General features: G+C 32.2%; 1 long non-coding RNA gene across 1 annotated transcript; it reads right to left on the bottom strand.

Moving 5' to 3' along the window:
* Positions 1 to 322: 322 nt before the first annotated feature.
* On the bottom strand, positions 323 to 8,087 carry LOC105113775 (uncharacterized). Its single transcript, XR_840019.1, has 2 exons — positions 7,843 to 8,087; positions 323 to 1,443 (listed from the first exon to the last, which is right to left on the bottom strand). It is a non-coding gene; the product is annotated as an uncharacterized LOC105113775 (long non-coding RNA).
* Positions 8,088 to 8,846: the final 759 nt, after the last annotated feature.

Genomic DNA, 8,846 nt, shown 5'->3' with positions numbered 1-8,846 from the left:
TAATATTTAATAATATTTAATAATAAATATAATATAATAATAAATATAATAATAAATATAATATAATAAATAATATTAAATATAATAAATAATTATAATAAATAATATTAAACATTAATAAAATAGGATCTTATATTAACTATTAACTAAATTATACTTCTATTCTATTCTATTATACTTCTATTCTAGAGAATTCTATTCTATATTCATTTCGCATTTCAAATTATACTTCTATATTCATTTAGAAATTAATATAAATATATTAATATATTAATTAAATTAATTAAATTTAGTAATTGAATGTTACGACAAGAAAAGACTCCTTTTATTGCTATACCAGGTAAGGTATCGCAATAAAAGAAAAAAGAAGAGCCCGTTTTACAATGTTAATAATGAAAGTTAATAAAGATCCTCATTTTTCAAACTCCAGCTTGTCCATAAATAGAGTAAGTCATTTTTAAATCTGTGTAACTTACTAGTAGATTTGATTTTTGTTGAGTTAGGTTGGAATTTGTTTTTAAATGAGTTCGTGTCATGATTTTGACTCCAAAAATTCATTAGGCTTCGGCAGGTATCCCAAAGACAAAGAAAAGAAGTATCACTAACTCTTTTTGATTGCGGATAAGAAAGGGGAAAAATTCATATGTAATTGACTTAGGAAGAGTAATGAAGAAAATTGGGTTTGTTTAGCCAAGACAAGATAAAAAAAAAAATAGCGATCGGGTCTATTGAAGTGCACTTTTTTTTTATTTCAGCTTTATACTCTATCCTGAATGATTCCTGCGAGCAAGCTTATGAAAATGCTTTTTTTTTTCATTTTTTGATAAACTAAGCAATTGCAAGCGGTTAGTTACAAACAACAAACAATACAATAATGAAGAAATAAAAACTATACAATTTTTGTTTTTGTATTTGAATTTTATTTCATTTTTTTTAGGGCTATACGGACTCGAACCGTAGACCTTCTCGGTAAAACAGATCAAACTGATTATTCTCAAAATGATTTGAATTGTTTCAAAGACCCAACATGTATTTTTTTGCATTCGGCTCTTCCATTAACTGATATAAATAATCAGTTAGTCTACCATAATTCTCTTGACAAGAAGATAAGAAGATGGCTCCATGTGCTCTGATTTCTTATTTGGATTCCGATCTGAGAGCACTACCGAAGTGTTTCAAAGAAGGTATCCTGATGTAAGTTTGCTTTTGGCTTAGATCAACCTAAGTTAAATGAAGTCTCCATCGCCCCCTTGTTACTTAAATAATCCAATATGAAACTTCATACACCTTAAAGTTCATAAGATAAGACGAAAAAAGAATTTTTTGAGGTCTTTATACTCATTATGCCTAGCATTGAATAGAGTGAGTATTCCCCTTATCAATATCTTAAATCAATAATGGGTTCTATTGGTTGCCTAAAATCTAAAAATAAAAAAGGGGCACCTAAATTGGACCGAATCTTTTGTTAGGCTATTGTTCTCTTGTTCCCTAAAAGTCATGGAGTAAGACATCAACTTCTCAATAAGTTTTTTGATTCCATAATGTACTCCTCTGAAAAAACATCAGCGCGCGTGTAAACGAGGTGCTCTACCTAACTGAGCTATAGCCCTTTTACTTGTGATATATATTCTATCATGTTAATAATTTCTTGTCAAGATGAATATTACATGATCCAACTTTTATCTCTTTGATCGGTATTGCTTATAAATAATATTACATTTATAATTCATCGATGTGACGGGTTCCATTTCTTTCTCTTTTTTATTCTAAATTACCTACGTAACTCAGTGGTTAGAATATTGTTTTCATACGGCGGGAGTCATTGGTTCAAATCCAATAGTAGGTATAACTTATTAGATATCCGAATCCATGGTATCTAATAAGTTTTTCTATCCGCCTTAATTTTATTGATTTTTGATCTTTTCTATTCCATTATATTTCTCTTTCTCTATTTCATTTTTGAATTTGAAAATTTTTCGTTGTAGTTGTATTAGATAGAATCCGATTCCATTTATGATTCTATTCAATTTGCAGAATAAAAAAATAAGATGTATAAACAGAACTTATGTTTATACATAAGTTTTTCTTTTGATTATTCGGGCGCACCGCCAACTGGTTATAGTTACGAAATCACATTGATAGCCTCTACTCGTGCTCTAGCTCGTCTGAGAGCTAGATTTGCCTTAATTATTTGTCTCTTGCCTTCCGCTTTCCTCAAGTTAGCTTCTGCTATTTCAAGAGTTTGCTGAGCTTTTTGTGGATCAATCTCACTCCCCTTCTCCGCATCATTTACTAAAATAGTAACCTCATTATTGCCTATTCTAGCAAAACCACCCATCAGAGCCATCGTTAACCATTGGTCATTAAGGCGTACTCTCAAAATACCGATATCAATGGCTGTGGCAATAGGTGCGTGATTAGGTAATACACCACTTTGCCCACTATTAGTAGATAAAATGATTTCTTTCACTTTTGAATCCCAAACAATTTGATTCGGGGTCAATACATAAAGACTTAAGATCATTTCTTCAAGTTGTTCTCCATTTCTAAGTTCGTAGCCTTTGCAGTAGCTTCATCAATGTTACCTACTGATAAGTACTTAAAAGTGCATTTTTATCAAGGTTTTATATCATCATTTTGCACTTGAAGTATCAATAACTCCTTAACTAGAGCATGTTTTATAATAATATATCTAATAATATAAGATACCTTTAATTTATGGTAAATGTACATTTTAAATATAGGCCAATCACATAAATGAAAGGATTGATTGATGAATTTAAGAACTGAAATTGAAAGGATAAAGAGATGGCCAAACTTAGAAAAGAGATGTCGGTGCAATCCAAACCGGAACACTGTTTGGTAATTGGGTCATATCTGGAGCTATAGATCTCAGATTTAGGTCTACTTTATATGGATGGAAAGGTAAGACATCGGCCTACAACTTTCATATGGAGCCCAAGATCTAAAAAGGTCATTTTCAAGTCTAAATTGTAGCAACAACAAAGAAGTTCGAATGTATCTTCCAGCTCGAGCACTGTTCAATGTTTGGCCCATATCTAGAGTTCTAGAAGTCGAAATGAGTTGAAGTTTTTACATAAGAAAGCTGAGATAATTTCCTACAACTTTCATGTTTCGAATATGTCTACAACTTTCCTGTTTTCAAGTGGCTCCAATTTTGACGTTATCAATGACGTTTTGGGCAGACAAGAGAAGATAAGGATTGTCACCAAGTCAAGAGTTGGCCACCCACTCATCAATTAGTCATCAAATCAATAGTTCTTAATTTTGGCCTATAAAAGGAGATATTTTCCATGCATTTAGGCATCTTGGTCTCCAAATCAAGATAATGCTCTTGCTTTCTTTCTTTGTATTTTTTGTAATGTTTATGCTTTGCTTTCATTAATATCACGTTTATGCCTTTCATTTCCTTTCCTTTACTTAGTTAACTCTTATCTTATTTATGTTCTTATTTTGTTTATTTATTTTTCTTTCTTTTATTATGTCTAGCTAAGTTTATTATGTCAAGGTGAAAAGGTTACACTAATGGTGTAAGAATAAGTATAGTGTAAACTCAATATGGACTTTAATGTTTGATACTAACATGTTTTGTATTTGTTATCTTGTTCACTCTTTAATACTTTGCTTGTTAAATGACTAATCTTGATTTATGTTGTATAACACTTGGTACAACAAATGCTTGGCACTCTCATAGCCCATAATGTATGGTATAACCGACACCTGAGCTATGAAAGGAACTTGATTTGTTGTTAACATAAGTTATAATCATGAATGCTTGACGAGATTTACAAGTATTAGCATTAATTGAATAAGATGACTAATGTAATCATGTTAACAATCTATAATCTGATTGGAACCTCCTTTGTGTGTGGCTTCCAATTAACTAATAAGAGTTTATACTATACTTGTGTGACATACCATTAGTGGATCCTCTAACCTTGACATTTATTGTTATCGTTGTTAAATCTTTACGTTAATATTTTATCTCAAAGTTCTCATCTTCATCTTCATCTTCTTCTTTTTCTTTATTATTATTATTATTATTATTATTATTATTACTACTACTACTACTACTACTACTACTAATACTGTTGTTATTATTATTATTATTATTATTGTTATTATTATTGCTGTTATTACTATTATTATTGTTGTTGTTGTTAATTATTATTATTATTACTATTGTTGTTGTTGTTATTGTTGTTGTATTATTGTTATTTATAATTTGTACAATTAACCTCCCTGTGGTTCGACCCCGATCTTGTCGGGTTATTTATTACTTCGACACTCCTGCACTTGGGAGAAGACATCAATCTTTTAGTCGTGTCAAGTTTTTGGCACCGTTGCCGGGGAGGTAAGTTCTTGTATAAATTATAGTAGTTATTTTATTTTCTCTTTTCACTTTTCTTGTATATAACTTTGTTTCTTTTCGCTTATTTCTTCTTCTTTTGTTTTCTTTTTCCTTTTATTCTATTCCTACACGTGCATGAGAGTGTGGTCACGTACATCAAGTGGTAGACTTTGTAGGATATCCTCATCATTTTCAGAAAATATGGCCGAAGAAAATAATCAATCACTTCAAAATGAGAATAATAAGAATAATTAATCACTTCATAATGAAAATAATGAGAATAACCGTGCTAGAACACTTAGAGACCACATGAATCCCACAAGAACAAGTGCACCATCATGCATAGTTTTTCCTCCCGATGCATCTCATTTTAATTTTAAGCCAGACATTATTCAACTTTTACCATCTTTTCATGGCTTGGAATTGGAAAATCCATACTTGCATTTAAGGGAATTTGAAGAGGTCTGCAACACATATAATAATTTAAATTGTAGCATGAACACCATCAGATTAAAGCTTTTTCCTTTTTCATTAAAAGATAAAGCTAAAGCATGGCTACAAAATTTAAGCCCAGGATCCATTCGTGCTTGGGATGAAATGCAACAACATTTTTTGAAGAAGTTTTTCCCATCTCATAGAACAAACTCTTTCAAAAGACAAATCACCACTTTCACTCAAAAACCAGGAGAAACATTTTACCAATGTTGGGATAGGTATCGAGACTTGCTTAGTACTTGCCCTCATCATGGTTTTGAAACATGGAGATTGGTTTCACATTTCTATGAAGGGTTAACACCTAAAGATAGGCAAATGGTTGAATTGATGTGCAATGGAACTTTTGAAGATAAAGACCCTGATGAAGCAATGGAGTACTTAGACTTGTTAGTTGAAAATGCTCAAAATTGGGACACCGCGGGTACTTATGAGGCACCGAGTAAAACTCAACCTCATACATCTAGTGGAGGTATGTACAACCTTAGGGAAGATCATGACCTTCAAGCCAAGTTTGCATCTTTAGCTAGAAAAGTCGAGGCACTAGAATTGAAAAAGAGTGGTCAATTAAAATCTATTGAAAACATTGTGTGTCAAATCTGTGAAACAAATGAACACTCAACCAATGATTGTCCAACCTTGCCTTCTTTTAAGGAATGTCTTCATGAACAAGCCCATGCTTTAAACAATTTCCAAAGGCCCAACCATAACCCATACTCGCAAACATACAACCCTGGTTGGAGAAATCACTCAAATTTTAGTTGGAAGAGTGAGAACAACAATGCACAAACTTCACAACCACCGTTTCAAGCACACCACAATTTCCAAAATTCTCATGGATATGCACCTCCTTATGCTCCACCTCCTAGAAGAAATCTTGAGGAAATATTGCATGCATTCATTGAAAAGCAAGAGACAATCAATACTTAACTTGCTCAAAACATGATAGATTTTAAAGATACTCTTGCAAAATTAACATCTGCTCTCAGTTTCCAAGAGAAAGGTAAGTTTCCATCTCAACCACAATAAAATCCCAGGGGGCAATACAATGCAAATGCAAGTAGTTCTGGAAGCCAACACATGGATCAAGTCAAATCAGTCACTACTCTGCGCAGTGGTAAGGTTATTAAAAAACCCTCTCTTAAACCTTATGAGAAGGATGATGAGTCAATCTCTAAGGGTAAGAAAGGGGTTGAATCTGAAAATTGCAAAGAAACGACTGATTCACCACCAGCACTTCCATTTCCTCAAGTCATGACCAAACAAAGGAAAGTCAATCACAACTCTGAAATTTTTGAAATTTTCAAACAGGTAAGGATCAATATACCTTTGTTGGATGCAATTAAACAGGTTCCTTCCTATGCTAAATTTTTAAAAGATCTATGCACTATGAAGAGGAAACTGAATGTGAAAAAGAAAACCTTTTTAGCTGAACAAGTAAGTGTTATTCTTCAGAACAATAATGCTTTGAAATATAAAGACCCTGGTTGTCCTACAATTTCTTGCTTTATTGGAGAGCATAAAATTGAAAGAGCCTTACTTGATCTCGGTGCTAGTGTGAATTTACTTCCATATTCAGTTTTTCAGAGTCTCAATCTAGGTGAGTTAAAACCAACTTCTATATCTCTTTTACTTGCCGATAGATATGTAAAAGTGCCTAGAGGAATAATTGAAGATGTGTTAGTACAAGTCGATAAATTCATTTATCCTATGGATTTTATTGTCTTGGACACAGAACCTGCTGAAGCATGTAATTCATTTCCTGTTATTTTAGGACGTCCGTTTCTTGCAACCTCTAACGCATTGATTAATTGTAGGAATGGACTGATGAAGCTATCATTTGGAAACATGACATTGGAGATGAATATTTTCAACATTTACAAGCAACCTGGAGATGATAATGATTTACAAGAAGTAGATCATATTGACGAATTAGTTTATGATCAACTTGAATCTACTTTAAGTAAAAATGAGTTAGATGAATCTGAAGATTTGCAAATGATTTATTCTAAGGAAGAAATCATGGATGAAACATGCACCGAAAATGTTGATGCGAATCTTTTATCAACAGTGACAACAGATTCGACATCTGACATCACACCAATCGATGATTACTTTCCTAACGAATCCTTACTTTCTCTTAGTCCAATGCCTTGGTATGATAAAAATATTAATTTTCTTGCTTTAGGAGATTTGCCAGCTGATTGGAGTACTCAAGACAAAGAAAAGTTTTTGAACGAAGTGAAGAATTTTTATTGTGATGACCCTAACTTATTCAAATATTGTCCTGATCAAATATTTCAAAGATTCATTCCCGACAATGAGGTAAGTAGTGTCATTAAACTTTGTCATTTTGAAGCATGTGGAGGTTATTTCTTGTCAAAAAAGACAACTACAAAAATCTTTCAAAATGGATTTTATTGGCCCACCATGTTCAAGGACACACATGCATTCTGCAAAGCTTGTGAAAATTGTCAAAAGATTGATACTGGTCAAAAAGTTTTGTTTTATAATTCTCAACTCTATTTATTACCTAGTGAGCTAAGATCAAGACGGAGCAATCCTTATGGGGCCTATGATATTGAGAATTCAATGAATGACAATGATTTTAAGAAAAATGGACATCGTTTGAAAGCTTACTTTGATAATTTTCCTAGTGAAAATGAATCAACTAGTTTAAATGATCTTGTAGATAAAGGTTGATTATTTTGATTTTCTTACATTGTTTTTGTGTTTTTTTTTTGAGTGATTTTTGCTAGTTTCTCTCACCGCGGTCAAATGGCGGACAACGGTACTCCGTGACTTAAGTCGGTTCTTTCAGTTTCCCACAATAACTGATATCTGTGTATATATTTTTGCAATTCTTTGAATCTCTCTTCCAATTCTTATTTGAAAATGGACACTAATCTTGAAAAATTGAAAAAGTATTTTCTCGCTCTGCCTGGGTTCTATTGGTTGCCTAAAATCTAAAAGGGCACCTAAATTGGACCGAATCTTTTGTCAGGCTATTGTTCTCTTGTTCCCTAAAAGTCATGGAGTAAGACATCAACTTCTCAATAAGTTTTTTGATTCCATAATGTACTCCTCTGAAAAAACATCGGCGCGCGTGTAAACGAGGTGCTCTACCTAACTGAGCTATAGCCCTTTTGCTTGTGATATATATTTTATCATGTCAATAATTTCTTGTCAAGATGAATATTACATGATCCAACATCCGATTTCTTTTATCTCTTTGATCGGTATTGCTTATAAAGAATATTACATTTATAATCGATTGATGTGATGGGTTCCATTTCTTTCTCTTTTTGATTCTAAATGACCTACTTAACTCAATGGTTAAAGTATTGCTTTCATACGGCATGAGTCATTGGTTCAAATCCAATAGTAGGTATAACTTATTAGATATCCGAATCCATGGTATCTAATAAGTTTTTCTATCCGCCTTAATTTTATTGATTTTTGATCTTTTTCATTCTATTTCATTCTATTTCCTACAAGCTTAGTAACTCAAGTTGCAGATACTGATACGTAGATAGTGCAATGTTTCATTCCCTTAAGCTTTTCTACTTAACCCATATAACAAGCATCAGGCCAATAGCTCCCAAGTCAGTTGAATTTAGGGTATTAGCTGTTAAAACACCCCTTCGGACTTAATTGCTTAAGTTAGGGAGGCTACAAAACCAAATTTATCTACATTTTTATTATCATCAAATTTTTTTTGCTCTTTTTTTTTGTTTTTTTTTAAATTTATTTACTATCCCTTTCCCTTAGTTGTTATCTTTAATAAAAGAACATAAATAATATAATAATCCAATGTGCAACCCACAATCATATGTTGAAGTGTGTGTGTGTGTGTGAAAATGAAGGTTTAAGATATAATAATTCAATGTGCAACCCACAATCATATGTTAAAGTGTGTGTATGTGAAAATGAAGGTTTAAGAATATATGTTAAATAAGTATATGAGCAGAATTAAGTGATA

Source organism: Populus euphratica, unplaced genomic scaffold, assembly GCF_000495115.2.
Source record: "Populus euphratica unplaced genomic scaffold, PopEup_1.0 scaffold454.1, whole genome shotgun sequence".
NCBI lineage: Eukaryota > Viridiplantae > Streptophyta > Magnoliopsida > Malpighiales > Salicaceae > Populus > Populus euphratica.
Note: the sequence above shows the minus strand (reverse complement) of the source record. Positions and strands in the feature narration are given on the sequence as shown.